Source organism: Mus musculus, chromosome 10 (assembly GCF_000001635.26).
Source record: "Mus musculus strain C57BL/6J chromosome 10, GRCm38.p6 C57BL/6J".
In the NCBI taxonomy this organism is placed as follows: Eukaryota; Metazoa; Chordata; class Mammalia; order Rodentia; family Muridae; genus Mus; species Mus musculus.
This window is the reverse complement of record NC_000076.6, coordinates 59,200,985-59,219,373: the sequence shown is the minus strand read 5'-3', so window position 1 is coordinate 59,219,373 and position 18,389 is coordinate 59,200,985. Positions and strand designations below refer to the sequence as shown.

Sequence of the window (18,389 nt, the reverse complement as noted above, 5' to 3'; positions counted from 1 at the left end):
AATGTTTTTAAACATAAAGCAAAGTTGAGATAAAAATGTAACGTGAAGTCAAACAGCATGTTTGACATGTAGCCTTAGAGAGCAGTGATGTGGGGGACAGTGAACTCCAGCTTTGGCACTTCACTGTCACTTCTCTTAGCATGGAAGATGATTGAGAACTCTTGTAAGAGAAGCAGGGGCTTTTGCTACACAAAAGCATGATGGAAGGAGGACGGTAAAGCCTGTCAGCCCAGCCATAGGACATTTAAGGCAATCGAAAGCTTCTTCCTTTTAAAGAATCCTAATCCCCGTGGTACCCAGGCCTGAGACAGATGACTGGGGGAAACGAATGGCAGTTTAGTAGAGATGACGCAGTAGTCATCCAGTCAGTTGTGGATATGTTTGAGGGGTGTTTATTGACAGAGGTGTAAGTCGTATAGGATGCTTGGGTTATTTTCATGTATGTCAGGTGTGAGTAATATAATTGAAATAAGAACATAATATGCAGTATGAAATATGTGCTTTAAATGACCCTGTGCTCTTCGGTGCCAGTTGGCTCTTGAACTTCTGGGAACAGGAGAGGATGTAAAAGCTAGCAGAGGCTGAGGGGAAAGAGAGAGAGTAGTAAGGGAGATAGCGTGTTAGCAGAAACAGAGTAGTAGGATTGCGGAGTAGGCAGAAGTAGGATCAGAGAAAACAGGCGATGACAGTGGAGCTAGGAGAAGCTGAGCTGAGCCAGAGAAGATAGGAGACAGATAAAGGAAGACCCAGGAGGAACCCACAAAACCAAAAATCAACATTTACAAAAAACTACAATAATTCATTTTAAAATATACATTGTAAAGAGTAAGAAGGGGTTTGAGTTGAGGTAAAGATATGGGGGGCAGTTGGGAGATGGTATGCTGGCTTTTTTCTAAATGGAATGCAGATTTGGAGACTTTCATATTTTTCTGTCTTGAGGGGCACGGAGACCAGTAGGATTCAAGAGAGGGTTAAGGGAAGCTGAAAGGGGGGGCTGAGAATAGCATCAAATATTGTTTACGTGTTTAAAAATGTCATAAAACCATTATTTTATATAAATGGTATATGCTAATGATAATAGAGGAACCAGATTAAGCTTATGGTGATAAATACCTGTAAGCACTTGGGGGTGGGGGTGGCAGATGGTGTGTGTCTGGAGGATGAGGCAGGAGGATGATAAAAATTCAAGGTCAGTTTAGGATACATAGTGAGCTCAAGACTGGCCTGGGTTATGTAGAGAGACATTATCTCAAGTAACAAAACAAAAACTAAAATTCCTAGTTCAATCTACCCTCCATATTTATGGAGACTGTGAGAAATCTTTTTTCTAGTTAGATGGTTTTATATAGAAAGAGTTGATATATTGTGAAATAAGTACAGAATTTATTCACAGATACCCAAATATTTTGTGAGTTGTTTATACTTAGTTTTTTCATAGACAATATTTGTACAGTGATATTTTTGTTGTGTTACATGCATATTAATTTGCAAGAACATTATTTTGAGCACAAATCAGGCCAGCATTACTTGAATACATTTGAAAGTTCAACTAGAAAGATGTCTTATTGAGGGGAGTTGTTACTAAGGTAGTACTATATCTGTATAGGTACAAAACATTACTCACAGGTGTCTTCCTTAGTTTAAGCTGACACCTTGACATAGTTTGGGGTCATCTGTGGCAGTCTCAATGGATAGATTGCCCAGATCAGATTGATCTGTGGCCACGTCTGTGAGGATTATCTTGATTGTTAGTTGATGTAGAAAAACCCAGTCCACTCTTGGCAGTGCCATTTCTGGCAGGAAGTTCTGAGCTGTATATGAAATCTAGCAGAGAGAAAGCAAAAAGATGGGTCTTGCTCTCTATTACAGTTTGCTAGTCTGTATCTTTTGTTGGGGGACTTGAGACCACTAATATAGTTATTACTGAAATATGTATATTTGTTTCTCTAATTTTATTTAATTTTGTAGTGCTTTCCTAAATCTCTTTTGGCTTTTTGTTCTGGTATCTATTTTCCTCCTTTGGTCTTTTGGGTATTTTGTCTTCAGTTTGAAGTATTCCTTCTATTCCATACAGTATTCTGCAGTAATCCTCCTTCCATTATTTGGCTTAGTGGTCACAAATTCCATTAGTTTTAATTATGTGAAGTTTTAAATTTTCAATTAAGACAGGTAGTTTTACCAAGAATAATAGTCTGGATCAGCAGTTTTTGGCTTTTCAGAAATCAGAATATAAATCTCTAAGCCTCTCTTGACTTAAAACTTTGTATTGGATCATCAGTTATTGCTGTGCTTGGATTACTTGGTTGCTGTGATTAAATGTGCAGCCAAAGAAATGTGGGGGAGGAATGGATTGATTTGCCTTACACTTCCAGGTCACAGTGCATCACCGAAGCAAGTCAGGGTGGGAACCATGCAGTAACAGTGCTTGCTGGCTCCAATTCAGACTAGCTCATAGGCTCATGCTCAGCTTGTTTTCTTATACAGACCAGAATCACCTACCTGGGGGTGGTATGATCCACAGAGGGCTGGGCCACCCATAGTGATCACTAGTTAAGACATTATCTTACGGACATGGGACTTCCTCAGAAGAATGGTCAGCAGCTGAAGTTAATGAGGAAAAACTTCCCTTCTGTATTGTGTTTTTAGAATTTTAACTGTAATATGACATGGAGAGGTGTGTGTGTGTGTGTGTGTGTGTGTGTGTGTGTGTGTGTTTCTTTTTCCTGGTCCTGTCCATTGGTGTTCTGTTAGGCTCTATTTCTGGATGAGTACCATTTTCTCTAGAATGAGAAATATTTGCCATGGGCAGGGACTTCTTCTAACTCCGTAATTCATAAATTTGGTCTTTTCATGGCGACTCAAGTCTCTTGTGTTCCTGTCCCCCACTTCCTGACTTTGGCGGAAAGATGCAGTTCCTGTACCTTGTCTTCAGGTACTGATCCTCTTGGTCCCCACGTTGTCACACTGCTGCTGAGGCTTGCCACCGGGCTTTACATTTGGGTCATTACATTGTCCTTTCCTTGTCAGTTTGCCTTTACCAATTCTCTCTTTATTAAAGTCTTTTTCTTTAATTTTACTTAAATTTTTTTAAAAAGAAATCTCTGGGTAGCCTTTTCATATCTGGAATTCACTTCCTTATTTTATTGTTTTCTTCTCTTGGGGTGCATCCTTGTCTTCTTTAAATTTCTGAAATTTCCTTCCTTTCTCCTTATCTTTTCTTGACTTGCATTTTTTTTAGTTCAACCTTCTTTCCCCCTTTTTTTTCTTCTGCTGTGAGATTGGCACTCAGAACTCTGGCACTGCCCCTGGTCTTCCCCTGGGAGTCAGCAACTATCAGTGATAACACACTACTCAGTGTCAACATACCCTTGGCTGGGCTCTGCTTCTGTTGTCACATACTATGGTATGCCTGGGGGCCCTAATCTAGGTCAGCTCTAACTTGCTTCCCACTTCTGCCACTTTATCTGCATGTTTTGAGTCCCTGAATGCTGGGGGACCCAACTCTAGTCACACCCTGCCTGCTCCCCTCTTCTTATATGTGCTGTGGGTCCTCACATGCCTGGAAGTCCTACCCTGAATCAGCTATAGCTGACTTGGTCCTTGCTTCTGAAGCCTCTGCCACTGCATTTTTGGTGATCTCACATACCTGGGTTTCTTACTCTGGGTCAAGACCAGCCTGCTTCCCACCTATGCTGCAGTGTTGTGGGTCCCTGTGTACCTGGGCACCCTAATTACTCTATGTCTATTCTGGTCCATGTCCTATTTCTGCCACCTTTGCTGACTGACCTTTGTTGTTGTTTGAAAGCTTCCCAGAGGAGATACAAGGGAGCTGTGTTTCAGCGCTTACTGCCTTTATGAGACCCTCACTGTAGCACAGATGATGACCAGGAAGCAGTTAACTGCTGTACTTCTCTGTTGCTATATCTTTCTTCTTTATACTTTTCACTCATACTGTATTAACCTTCATACTGTATACTGACCTACTGTCTTCCTTATAGTTGTAGGGCAGATTGCACATGAGCACCCACTCAGGAGCTATCTTTGGATCCGTGAATGAAAGACACACACATTAGCTTCTTTTTAAAACGCCATGGCTACCTCAAAGGCTGGGCACTCCTCAACCTTGGTAGGAGGGATGGGACTTAGGAGCTGCAGGAGATAAGGCCAAGTAGCCACGTGAGATTTCGAGTAAGTGGCCACTGACCGCTTCCCCAGTTGGGCCTGGGGTAGCAGGTTGTTACCTGTTCCGTAATTCTCTCCTGCAAAATTCCATACTTAACACCAAACTGTCCCAAGATTCCACTCTTATACCAGTCCCACTAAAATGTTTTGACCTTAAATTATTTTTTTTTATCTCTGATAACTAATTTTCATTGTCACATGATGGGATTTATAATCATCATGTGTTCATAAGGGTGTTTGCAGAAAGATTTAACTGAGCAAGGAGCACATCTTGAATGGGTAGGGCACTATTCCATCTGTCCGTCGGCTGGGGCCCAGAGTGAATAAGGAGAAAGCAAACTAGGTACCAGCATTCAATTCTTTCTGCTTCCTAACTGCAGACATCATAGCTGCTGTAGACTCCTGCCACCATGATTCCTGTCACAATTGACTACTCCAGTGCTGAGAACCTAAACAAACCCTTCCTTAAGTTGCTTTTCTTAGGAATCTTGTTACAGCAAGGAGAAAAGGGGCACGACCATCGTCTTTCTCTTATAGTAAATTACCTGAGACAAGGAAGAGTGTACTTTGACTCAGTCTGGGAGGCTTTATTGTAGGTCCAGTTCACTTCAGTACATTAGGCATGTGTCAGTGTGGGCATGTGTGTTGGTAGGGACTGGGTAGTAAACCTGAGAGAGAGTCTTTTGAGAGTCAGGAAGCAAAAGGAGAAACAGGCCAGTATCCCGTTAGGCTTTGTTGCGCACACTTGAAAGTATCTTAGCACTGCAATGAGGTCCACCTCATGTTCCCTCCTTTGGGTATTACACCAGTGAAGGGACAAGCTTCCAACACTTAGGCCTTTGAGGGACGTTTCAGATCAAAGTGAAGCAAATCCTAAACGTCAGGAACTCACTATGTGACCTAAAATTGTATTGCATTTGTTCTAGTTAGTGTCTTTGATGCTGTGATAGAACACTGACCTAAAGCAACTTGAGGATGAAGGGATTTATTTCATCTTAACTTTACAGTCTATCATCAAGGGGAGCAAAGGCAGGTCAAGACAAGAACCTGGAGGCAGGAGCTGAAGCCGAGACTGTGAAGGAATGCTGCTTTACTGTATTTATTTCCCACGGCTTGGGCAGCCTGTTTTCTTACTCAACTCAGGATCACCTACCCACAAATGACTGTGGGGCTGGGCACTCCTTCATCAATCATTAATTAAAAAACTGACCCATAGACATACCCACAGGCCAGTCTGATGGAGGTAGGTCTTCACTTGAGATTCCCAATTTTTAGGTGACTCTAGTTCATTTCTAGTTGGCAGAAACTAATCAAAACAACACTTTTCTAGTTCCCAACCATCTTATTCTTTCAAAGTAAGAGTTGATATACTTTTTGTTAAAGGTCCAAGTAGTAAATATTGTCAAGTTTGTGAGCCATGCAGCCTGTCAAAACGCTATGTAACTGCCATTGCTGCTGGAAAGCAGAGTATATAAATGAATGGGAGTAGCACTCCTCTTAATACTTGGCTGTCTAGACTCCACACATTTGCAGATTTTCTTTATTCTCTTTAGATGTCTCTGACTTTTAGAGTTGAGAGTTGTTGATAAATTCTTCAGTATTTAGGTTCTAGAGTTCCCCATGGCTCACTCCTGTGATTCTTTCTCTGTTTCTTGTTTGTGGCTTTCTTTCTACTGATCATTATGTCAGCTGTGATCTTCTGTTACATACCCTAGATGCTTTTTTCTTAAAAAAAAAAACAAACAAACAAACCAAAACATTGGTTGAGAGCCTTATACATTAATGTACTGTATAACATGTTTATGCATCTTCCGATTTCAATTCCGCTATTATGCCCTGCACAACTGCCTCTCAAATTAATGATCTTTATAATCATTGTGTACACACACACACAGAAAAACAAAAAAATTAGTATTGCCCCTGTGTATATATGTTTAGGGATGATCAAGGATTGTTTGTACTTGCTGTGTTTTGATCTACTCCCAGACCAAACCTATTAAAATAAAAATAAATTTGTTTCTTTTACGCAAAAATCTTTTAAAAGCTATTCTTTATATTTTGAGATTATAATTACATCTCTCCCTTCCTTTTCTCCATGCAAATGCTTCCATATACCTACACACCTTGCCGTCTTTCAAATTGGTGGCCACTTCTTTTTCTTTAGTTGTTGTTGTTTGTCTGTATATGCATATATAGATACATATGCATATTATAAAACGTATATTTACACATATATGTTGTATATAATGTAGCATACATATTTGCATGTTTTATGTAATATATAATATATAATAGTATAGTAATATATATGTATATGCACACATAAAATATAAGCCTGTTCTGTTTGTATAGTATGGCTTGTATGTGTATGTCTTTAGGGCCGACCATTTGGTATTGGGTATCCAGTTGATGTACTGCTCTCCCCTGGGGAATACTGTTTCTCCTGTGCTCAGCAGTCCTCAGTTCACTTTGGGTTGTAGTTCTTTGTGTAAGGTTGAGACCTCTTGAGCTTTTCCCCATTTATGTTAGCTGTTTATTGGTGTCACCCTTGTTCCGTTCATGTTTAGCAGTCATTCTGGTGAGACTTGATAGAAATAACTCCTTATATTTGTAGGAGACACAGTCTCACAGCAGACACCCTGCTCCTCTGGCTCATATAATTTTTCTGCCCCCTTTCCACAATGATCCCTGAACCTTAGGTGTAGGAGTTTTGTAGTAGATTTATCAGTTTTGTAGTAGGTTTATCCTTGTTTCTGCATTTTGATTGGTTTTAGTTTTCTGTCATAGTCTTCATCTGTTGCAAATAGAAGTTTCCTTGATAAGGAATGAGGATTCCACTTATCTGTATATGTAAGAACAAAATATTTAAAATGTTGCTAGAGTTTATGCTGATTTGGAAGAGTGGTGGTTGTAGGTTCTTTAAGATCCGTCAGTATCCATGACTTTGCTATTCCTGGGTAGATGTCTAGGTTTCCAGTACCAGGAATGGATTTCCCTCTTGTTGATCAGGTCCTAAGTCCAATTAGAGAGCTGTTGGTTACTGCAAAAGGTATCTGTGCCATTACTGCACCCTTAGGATTGTCATCTCATGCTGTTGTGGTTCATAGCATCATAATTGGGTAGGACTGTTGGTTGTTTTTCTCTTTTGGAAGCTTACATTGTGCTTCTGGTATCATCAAAGATAGTCCTCAGGGAGGAGACTTTCATGTCAGATCTAACTTGGGCTGGGCCTGTGTCAGAAGTGCATTGTGTCTTCAGCAATAGGGACTTACCTTCCACCTAGTGGGAGCAACCAAGAGTAGTAGCCAATAGCCTGTAATGTTTTGGGAGTCTCTTAGCCAACCCTGATCAGCTACTTAAAAGAGTGCTACATATATCTTATGTGGGTTTTGTTGTTAGATGGTCTATTACTCTTGAGTAAAACATTGCCTAGAGCTACTACAGTACCCATTATATAGTAGATCTTTGTGTCATTGCATTGAATGTCAAAGTGTGAAGGTTGTAGTCAAGGAACTCTTTCTTTACTTACTAATCCCAAAGTGCAAAGCAGTAATGCTAGTCCTGGAAGGATGTCAGTGGTTAAGATCACTGGTTGCGTTTTCAGAGGACCTACATGACAGCTCACAACCACCTATAACTTCATTTCTGATCTATCCAATGCCCTCTTCCAACCTCTGCGGGGACCAGACTGACACATGGTGCACAGACATGCATGCAGAGAGCACACCACTACACATAAAAATCAAATCAAATCATAGTGACATGTACATTTTGGGTATGCCAAGGAGAAGCTATAAAGTGCTTCCTTTAAGTGAAAAGATAGACTGTTGTATACTTAATAAGGGAAAAACATAAAATTATATACTAGGGTTGAAAAGATATATAAGGGAACAAAAAACTTATCTGTGAAATTGTTGGAAATGAAAATGAAATGTAATATTTTTTATTATAAACCACAAAAGTTATAATGAATGGTTAAGTGCTTATTTAAGATAGAAAAGGTATGTAGGGTTCTATATGACTGGACTGTAGTTCATCTACCAAGGCTCTTGGGATATGTTACCTATCTCCCCCATAAAGAGAGACTACTGTTTCCAAAATTGCACCACACCTATGCAGATTCATATCCTAATTTTTCCTGCTTATCATAACATCTACCCAGTAACCTTAGTTTAAGATTCATGGAAGCACATGTGAAATTTTGTAACACAGAAGGGACCCACAGCCTCTTTACTTCACCTCTCCTGCTGTCCTCCTTGTCCTTGCAATGGGGGATTCTGTAGGTCCAAGCCATAGTTCTTTGCATCTTTGTTGCTATACCATTTATGCTCACATACTTTGCTTTGTCAGCTCTTCTACCCTCTTTGCTTTATTTGCTGACTGGGGAGCTTTTTCTTCCATAGTTTCTCTGACACTTCAGAGTTCATTCTATTATATGCATATGTCCCAACTGCACTGAAATTTAAATTACACAGATATTGACTAACCTAGCTTTGAGCCACAATACCTTAAAATATATAGCTATGTTTTTTTTTTTTTAAATTAATGCTTAGTTCATTTGGGAGCAAGTGAAAAGTGTAATATTGGTAGATTTTGTTCTGTTTCGTTGGTGTCACCTCCCCACCCCACCCTGTCCCAATAAGGTGCATTTTGAGATGTTATATGAACAATTACTTTTTCCTTATCCTTCCATGGCTTCTCTTGTATTTTATTTCCCTGGCCGTGGTAAAGCCAGAAACTTCTCAGTGACTAGTTTTTCTCATTTGGCATACATGGAACAGGGTCCAAATATACCCGATTTAGTTTCTACAACAACAAAATACAGTTTTATTGTGTCTTTCCTTATTAATCCATCATGTCTGTAATGCAGTTTCTATGACTCATTCTTGATTGTCACCACATCATACTTGCATGATGTTTGGCTCAAAATTATAGTCTGAATTGAAAGGGACCCAAGAAAACCATTATTTTTATATCCCATCGAGTTTCCAAAACAAGGTTTGCCTCTTCTTGTGCCAAGATTAACAAAATGAATCTGAATTTTCCTCAGTTTCTTTCTAGTTTATGCGTTGTTTACAGATTTTTAAATGTTCTGGAAATTACGTTTGTCATACCTTGAGTTTGGGAAACCTGGCTTCCCTGATATTACAAGCCTGTTATATATCATCAGAGGATCATGGGGAAGGAGTTATATTCAAACATCTGTAGTCTGTTTTATGGAGAAGAATCTCACCAAGAGCTGGACTTACAGAGGCAGATTTTATCAGGGTCAGGGAAAGAGGGTCCCAAGGAGTAGTGTGACTAACAAAAGGGTGATTTAGTAGTGTAACTAAAAAAAGCTCCCCATAGAGCCGGGCGGTGGTGGCGCACGCCTTTAATCCCAGCACTAGGGAGGCAGAGGCAGGCAGATTTCTGAGTTCAAGGCCAGCCTGGTCTACAGAGTGAGTTCCAGGACAGCCAGGGCTACACAGAGAAACCCTGATTCATGAAAAAAACCAAAAACCAAAAAACAAACAACAACAAAAAAAACCACCAAAAACCAACCAACCAAACAAAAACCAAAAACCAAAAAACTCTCCATAAGCTCTGTCTTAGTCAGGATTTCTATTCCTGCACAAACATCATGACCAAGAAGCAGTTGGGGAGGAAAGGGTTTATTCAGCTTACACTTCCACATTTCTGTTCATCACTAAAGGAAGTCAGGACTGGAACTAAAGCAGGCCAGGAAGCAGGAGCTGATGCAGAGGCCATGGAGGGGTGTTCTTTACTGGCTTGCTTCCCCTGCCTTGCTCAGCCTGCTCTCTTATAAGAACCAAGACTACCAGCCCAGAGATGGCACCACCCACAAGGGGACCTCCCCCCTTGATCACTAATTGAGAAAATGCCTTACAGCTGGATCTCATGGAGGCATTTCCCCAACTGAAGCTCCTTTCTCTGTGATAACTCCGGTTTGTGTCAAGTTGACACAAAACTAGCCAGTACAAGCTCTGAACTTGAGCCCTGGAGGGCTAAACAGTAACATAAATCAAGTCAGCAGGGGCCTGCCTGCCCTCCAGCAGGAGGCAGAACTTTATATCTGGAGAAAGTAAACTAGTGGGAGATAAAAGATTTATTGGTCTCAGGCTGCAAAGGTATGCATGAGACTAGAAGTACCAGGTTAGGTATGATACATGAATGTCAGGCTGAACCAATCTGAATGTCCTCAGAGGTTACCTTTTATGTCAAAGAAAATATTTGTCCTTGTGTTAGATTAGATAATATGGATAAAACAGTAGGGCATGAAAGTTATTATCTGCTCACACCTGAGCATGTGTGTCTTCGTGATGCCCTACGCATGGCATTCTCTGGGCTGTGCCATAGAACAATGCTACTTATGCTTCAAAAAAAAAAAAAATGCTGGTGAGAAAGTGGCTTTCAGATTTTAATCGATAATGAATTGTGATTAGACTTTGTGATAAGTAGTTTAGTACAGAGCTGACTTACTAAGTAAAATTTACTTAGATATAACAAAAAGGGTCTCCCTTTTATAAGACGTGGGGGCAAAGGTATTTGTTGCAGCTTAGTTCATTATAATAACAGCAAAGGGGACTATCACAATAAAGAGAAGCATCCATGTGTACACTACAGTGCAGAATAGAACATTATATCATAGAATGAGGTAGATAATAGTTATGTGAAACCATCTCTTGAGGAGACCCAGAGAACAACAGCAGCAAACAGCATGGTGCAGAACAGTTGGCTGCTATTGATGGACACCCAAAGGAGTCCTGCATACACATGCACTTAGATTTGCACATCTTCCCTAGAAGGATTCATGAGAGACTATAGCCTCCCAGGATGGGACCAAGATACTAAGGGATCAGGAGTAGAAGCATCAGAACTGGTTTTGTAATATTCTTTTTTATTATTAATTTTTTGAGAATTTTAAATAACAGTACTATATTTATATCATTTCTTTCTCTGTCTCTCCCCCTCTGTGATGGTTTGTATATCCTTGGACCGGGGAGTAGTACCTTTTGAAGGTGTGGCCTTGTTGGAATAAGTGTGACCTTGTTGGAATGGGTGTGTCACTGTGGGTGTGGGTATAAGATCCTCACCCTACTTGCCTGGAAGTCAGTCTTCCACTAGCAGCCTTTGGATGAAGACATAGAACTCTCAGCTCCTCCTGCGCCATGCCTGTCGGGATACTGCCATGCTCCCACCTTGATGATAATGGACTGAACCTCTGAACCTGTAAGCCAGCCCCAATTAAGTGTTGTTTTTTATAAGACTTGCCTTGGTCATGGTGTCTGTTCACAGCAGTAAAACCCTAACTAAGACATCCTCCAACTTTTTCATGTCTTTTCAACCCAAATTCATGACATTCTCTTCTTTAATTATGTATAAATATAAGTGTATATATAAATATAACCTCCTGAGTCCAACTTAGTGTTGCTCTTATGTATATATGTTTAGGGCTGAGTAGGTAGGACTAGATAACCTACAGAGGGCTCCTCCCTGGAGAAGACTGATTTCCTCTCAGCAACAGTTAATTGTCTATAGATCTTCATCTAGGTCTAGGCCTTGTGAGGTTTTCCTGCTCACACTAGATGTCAACTGGTGCTGTCATTTACTGGGTTTATTTAGATTTTATGGATGGAGTTTCTCTGCCATGTATAGAAGACACTCTCTTGCAAATGTCTAGGCTCCTACATTCTTTTACCCCCCTTTGAGGTGTTCCCTATGCGTTAGATATAGAGATTATGTGTAGCTCTATCAGTTTTGTACTCCCTTTTAAAAAGATTTATTTATTTACTTTATGCATATGAGTACACTGTAGCTGTCTTCAGACACATCATAAGAGGGCATTGGATCCCATTACAGATGGTTATGAGCCACCTGTAGTTTCTGGGAATTGAACTCAGGACCTCTGGAAGAGCAGTCAGTGTTCTTAATCACTGAGTGATCTCTCCAGCCCGTTTTGTATCATTCCTATTGGCACTGTTTGCATTTAAAAAAAAAATCCCTGCATTCGTATTAGTGATAATATGTTTTGTGACAATAGGAATGAAATTTCAGATCCTTGTTCATGCTAGGCAGGTGCTCTGCCAATTGACCTATAATTTCAACTCCTTAATGTTAAAGAAAAAGTTATTTTTCTCTAAGATCTTGTGTTGTACTCAGAAGTAGGATAGTAGTGCTACATGATTACATGGGAAATCCAAGGTAAGTAAGGTTGATTGTTGCATTGGATTAAAAGCAGATTAAACAAAAAGCCAGAGTACACATTTGGGTAGCAGTCTTAAGGTGTATGTGACCTCAAGGTGTATTAACTCAGCAAAAGTTCCAGTCTTGAATGTAGGAGCTATTTTTATCAAATGCATTGTCATGATAGGTGTCTGTCTATATTTAGCACATTCTCCTTACTTGTCCATTTATTAATGCACACCTAGCCTGGCTCCTCTTCCTACCTATATGGGTAGTATAGGAATGAACATGAACATAAAGTTATCTGTTGGTCTGCTGACAGAGTCCTTTGGGTAGATAATGGAAGAATTGTATAGTCGGGCCACACAGTAGTTCTGAGGAACCTCCATGTTGATTTCTATAGTGCTGTGTCAGTTTACATTCCTAGCAGCACTGTATGAGGGCTCCTCATTCCCAGATTATTACCAGCATTTGCTTGTTAGTTTTTTGATGATAGCTATTCTGACTAGGTTGATGAGATGGACTCTCAAAGCACCTTCATTTTTATTGACTTATTTATTTATTGGAATCTCTGTTCAGCCCCTTGACCTGTTTATTGATTTAAATGTTTTTAATTTAATTTTTATAGTTCTTTATGTTAGAAGTAAGTTTGGAGGGGTCACAAAGAAAGAAATGTCTATTTATTCTTGATCAAGAGTGTGCATTGCTCACCAAGTAGAACAAGTATGTGGGAACAGAAAGTGTACTTAACTTCTTAGCCTAGTGCTGACTGTGCCCCATCCCAAACCAAAGCACAGCCTTACATGGACACACTTCCTCTGGCAAGGCATTACCAGCTAAGAGTGCAGTGCTCAGATACCTGAGCTCTGTGGACATTTCTTTTCAGACCATCACAAATACCATGGCTGATCTGTAGAGGGTAAGGACACCTGCCCCCCCCCCCCCCATCCCCGCCCTAAACCCCATTCTGTGTCCTGTCTCTTTGTTCTGGTCATTGTTTGCCTTGTCCAAGTTTTGAAATTTCATATAATCCTGTGTGCCAATTCTTGGGTTATTTTCTATGCTGGTGGCTAGTCTAGGCAGTTGCTTAATGAAGGTTTTCCTTTCAGATGACTCTAGGCTATGTCAAGTTGATAGTCAAAGCTAAGTAGGACATTATCTATTTGGTGGTTTTACCTAATAGGGTGTTATGTCACACAGACATGGACAATAAATGGTTTAAGAGTTTAAGGATCAAAGATAGCAAAGATTTGGCTCTAAACCTGTAGTATTCAAGTCTCTGCACAATCACTGGGTTCTAATCAATCAGCCTTGTGGATCATTTAAAGCTGGTGTGCTATCTTTGAGGAATGTTAGTGATAAAGTTCTCATTTTCTGATTCTATATTTGATTTCCTATAGAACTCTTTTTGTTGACCTTTTACTCTTCTTGACCCATAGGAATCACAGTTTTCTCTTACTGGAATACTTTTTTTGGTTGTATGGTAGGTATTGTGGAGATTGGGGTTTTATTCTTGTATTCTGATCTCATTTGTCATGTTGATCCTTGGTTATAGGTTTTGTTCTGGCAGTTCTAGGGACTATTCTGACTCCAGGAGTGTGTTTTTTTACTTCTAAAATATGGCTCATTGCCGTTTCAAAACTTTAAATTTAAGCTCTGCCCATCTGCCCAGAATAGGCATTCTTCATACATACTCTTCATATATATCTTCATGAGTGTCTGACTCTTAATGGCCCTGCTGGGATTTTTTTTTTTCTTTGCTGTGCACAGTTTTAGCAAGCATGGATTAGAGAGGAACATGTATGCATAGTTTGAATTCTTCTCTCTCTTCAGTTCCTTTTTCTAAGTTTTCACCCATACTGCTTGCTCCAATCTTCAAATGATTTTATTTTATTTTATTATTATTATTTTATTTCATTTATTTATTTATTTATTTATTTATTTATTTATTTATTTGGTTTTTCGAGACAGGGTTTCTCTGTGTAGCCCTGGCTGTCCTGGAACTCACTTTATAGACCAGGCTGGCCTCGAACTCAGAAATCCGCCTGCCTCTGCCTCCCAAATGCTGGGATTAAAGGCGTGCACCACCACACCCGGCTTTCAAGTGATTTTTTAACCCAGGAAATGGATAGTTCCTTCATAAACCACAGTGACCAGGTGGAAGCATGAGGCAAAACGTGTCTCTAAAGTAATAGATTATTTTGTCTGCAGTTTCACTTCTGACTTAGTTTGGGTTTTATTGCTGTGAATAAACACCATGACCAAGGCAACTCTCATAAGGACAACATGTAATTGGGGCTGGCTCACAGGTTCAGAGGTTCAATCCATTATCCTCATGGCAGGAACATGGCAGCATCCAGGCATGCATAAGAAGGAGCTGAGAGTTCTACATCTGAAGGCTCGTAGCAGAATAATGACTTCCAGGCAGCTAAAATGAGGGTCTTAAGCCCACACCCACAGTCATACACCTACTCCAACAATGTCACACCTACTCCAAAAGGGCCACACCTTCTAATAGTGCCACTCCCTGGGGGAGCATATACACACCATAATGCCCTCCCTTGTTTGCTTTTTCTTGGTTCACTACATTGCTTATGTAGGCCAAATAGTCTTTGATGTCCTAATATTTTAGGAAGGCTTATGTCTGGTTTTGATATTGATGCAGAAGAATGGGCAGGAAAAGCAAGTTTTGAGAGAAAAGGTTGGTAAAATCCCTGGAGTGAATCATGATCCTGGTCTGAATGCCCTCCCCCTGCATCCGGCATATTTACATGTGGCATTTAGTAGGACTATTCTTCCTAAAGTGTAATCAGTCATCTCCTTGTGCTGTCACGCTCCTCCAGCCTGTTTCCCAGGTCTAAATCAGCTGTAACTTACAAAGCATTTTATTCGTTTAGAATATTTGGACTAACTTACCTTTTAATTTTAGTTTGTCTCTTGGACAGTTTAATGGCTGTACCTCATGCTGAATGGCTGGCCCTAATTTTAAGAAAAGATTGATCTTTGATATCTACAGTATTATAACTTATTTTTAGATGCTGACTTTTTAGATGATATGCTAAGATAATAAATCTTCATGTTTTCAGTAGTTTGAATGAAAAATGTTCACCACAGGCTTGTGTATTTCAATGATTGGTCCCTAGTTGGCACTTTTTGGAAAAGTTATGGAACTTGAGGAGATAGAGCCTTGCTGGCAGTAGATTATGGGTTGAAGTTTTATAGATTGACCTTACTTCCTGTTCTTTCTGCTTACTGTGTGTAGATGAAATATGATCAGCCAGCTTTCTGCTCCTGCATTATGCCTTCCTGGCCTGTTGCAACACCTTTCTTGCCATGATGGACTATTATCTATTTTGGAAGTACAAACTAAAATATGCCCTTCACTCTTGTAAGTTGCTTTTGATCATGGTGCATTTACACAGCAATAGAAAAGTACAACTGGCGGTTATCATGCAGAAGAATGAGAATTGATCCATTCTTATCTTCTTATACAAAGCTCAAGTCTAAGTGGATCAATGAACTCCACATAAAACAAGAGACACTGAAATTTATAGAGGAGAAAAACCCTCGAAGATATGGGCACAGAGGAAAAATTCCTAAACAGAACAGCAATGGCCTGTGCTGTAAGATCAAGAATTGACAAATGGGACCTCATAAAATTGCAAAGCTTCTGTAGGGCAAAAGATACTGTCAATAAGACAAAAAGGCCACCAAAAGATTGGGAAAGAATTTTTACCAATTCTAAATCTGAAAGGGGACTAATATCCAATATATACAAAGAGCTCAAGAAGCTGAACTCCAGAAATTCAAATAATCCCATTAAAAAATGGGGCTCAGAGCTAAACAAAGAATTCTCAACTGAGGAATACCAAAGGGCTGAGAAGCACTTGAAAAAAATGTTCAACATCCTTAATCATCAGGGAAATGCAAGTCAAAGCAACCCTGAGATTCCACCTCACACCAGTCAGAATGGCTAGGATCAAAAATTCAGGTGACAGCAGATGCTGGCGAGAATGTGGAGAAAGAGGAACACTCCTCCATTGTTGGTGGGATTGCAAGTTTGTACAACCACTCTGGAAATCAGTCTGGCGGTTCCTCAGAAAACTGGCCATAATACTACTGCTAGATCCAGCAATACCTCTCCTGGGCATATATCCAGAAGATGTTCCAACACATGCTCCATTATGTTCATAGCAGCCTTATTTATAATAGCCAGAAGCTGGAAAGAACCCAGATGTCCCTCAACAGAGGAATGGATACAGAAAATGTGGTACATTTACACAATGGAGTACTACTCAACTATTAAAAACAATGAATTTATGAAATTCTTGGGCAAATGGATGTATCTGGAGGATATCATCCTGAGTGAAGCAACCCAATCACAAAAGAAGTCACTTGATATGCACTCACTGATAAATGGATATTAGCCCAGAAACCTAGAATACCCAAGATACAACTTCCAAAACACAAGAAAATCAAGAAGGAAGATCAACATGTGGATTCTTCATTCCTCCCTAGAATAGGGAATAAAATACCCATGGAAGGAGTTACAGAGACAAAGTTTGGAGCTAAGATGAAAGGATGGACTATCCAGAGACTACCCCACCTGGGGATCCATCCCATAATCAGACACCAAACCCAGATACTATTGCATATGCCAGCAAGATCTTGCTGTCAGGACCCTGATATAGCTGTCTCCTGTGAGGCTTTGCCAGTGCCTTGCAAATACAGAAGTGGATGCTCACAGACATCTATAGGATGGAACACAGGACCCCCAATGGAGAAGCTAGAGAAAGTACCCAAGGAGCTGAAGGGGTGGGTCTGCAACCCTATAGGAGGAACAAGAATATGAACTAACCAGTACCCCCGGAGCTCATGTCTCTAGCTGCATATGTAGCAGAAGATGGCCTAGTCAGCCATCATTGGGAAGAGAGGCCCCTTGGTCTAGCAAACTTTATATGCCCCAGTACAGGGGAGTGCCAGGGCCAAGAAGTGGGAGTGAGTGGGTAGGGGAGCAGGGAAGGGGGAGGGTATAGGGAACTTTTGGGATAGCATTTGAAATTTGAAATGTAAATGAAGAAAATATCTAATAAAAAACTTTTAAAAAGTACGTAATAGAGTGTAATGTCAGATTTTAGTTTGAGGAAATAAATGAACAGTTACATTCCAAAAGAACATTAATAATAAGGCAGTATTTGCAAAATTTTCTTTTACTAAAATTATTTTTTCTCTCTCTCTCTCCCTTTCCCCCTCTCTCCCTTCCTTCCTTCCTTTTTTCTTTCTCTTTCTCTCTCTCTCCCTCTCCCCCCTCTCCCTTCCTTCCTTCCTTTCTCTTTCTCTTTCTCCTTCTCTTTCTCTCTCTCTCTCTCCCTCTCCCTCTCCCTCTCCCTCTCTCTCTCTCTCTCTCTCTCTCTTTCTTTTCTTTTTTTCTGAGACAGTGTTTCTCTGTGTAGCTCTGGCTGTCCTGGAACTTGCTCTGTAGACCAGGTTGGCCTTGAACTCAGAAATCTGCCTGTCTCTACCTCCCAAGTGCTGGGATTAAAGGCATGTACCACCACTGCTCGCCAAACTTCTTTTTTCACATGTATCAAATATTAATAATAGTGGCAGAAACTAGAGGTGAGACTTGTCAGTAATCAGAATTTTAAGTCTTGTAGGCTATCCTACTTAGGTTTTTATTGCTGTGATAAAGACTATGACCAAAAGCAACTTGGAGAAGAAAGGATATAATTTAATTTTATATTTCCACGTCACAGTCCGTTGTTGAAGGAAGTTTGGGCAAGAATTTATCAGGAACCTGGAGGCAGGAACTAAAGCAGAGTCCATGGAAGACTGTGTCTTACTAGCCTGCCCTCAAAACTCATATTCATCTCTCTTTCTCATACCTCTCAGGACCTCCTGCTTATGGGTGGTACTGCCTACAGTATGCTAAACCTTCCAATGTCAGTCATTAACGAAGAAAGAGTTCCATAGACTTGCCTACAGGCCAACCTAACGGTGTTTTCTTAGTTGAGATTCTC

General features: G+C 40.2%; 1 protein-coding gene across 8 annotated transcripts in view; it reads left to right on the top strand.

The window, feature by feature from the left end:
- Septin10 (septin 10) overlaps positions 1 to 18,389 on the top strand; it is a 79,877-nt gene that overhangs the window by 2,127 nt on the left and 59,361 nt on the right. For 2 of the 8 annotated variants that reach the window (NR_166449.1, NR_166450.1), the window contains exon 2: positions 15,632 to 17,479. The exons of the other annotated variants lie outside the window; for them this stretch is intronic. The gene's annotated coding sequence lies outside the window, so the exon portion shown is untranslated. Of the gene's footprint in view, positions 1 to 15,631; positions 17,480 to 18,389 lie in introns of those variants that run through there. 8 annotated transcript variants of the gene reach the window in all.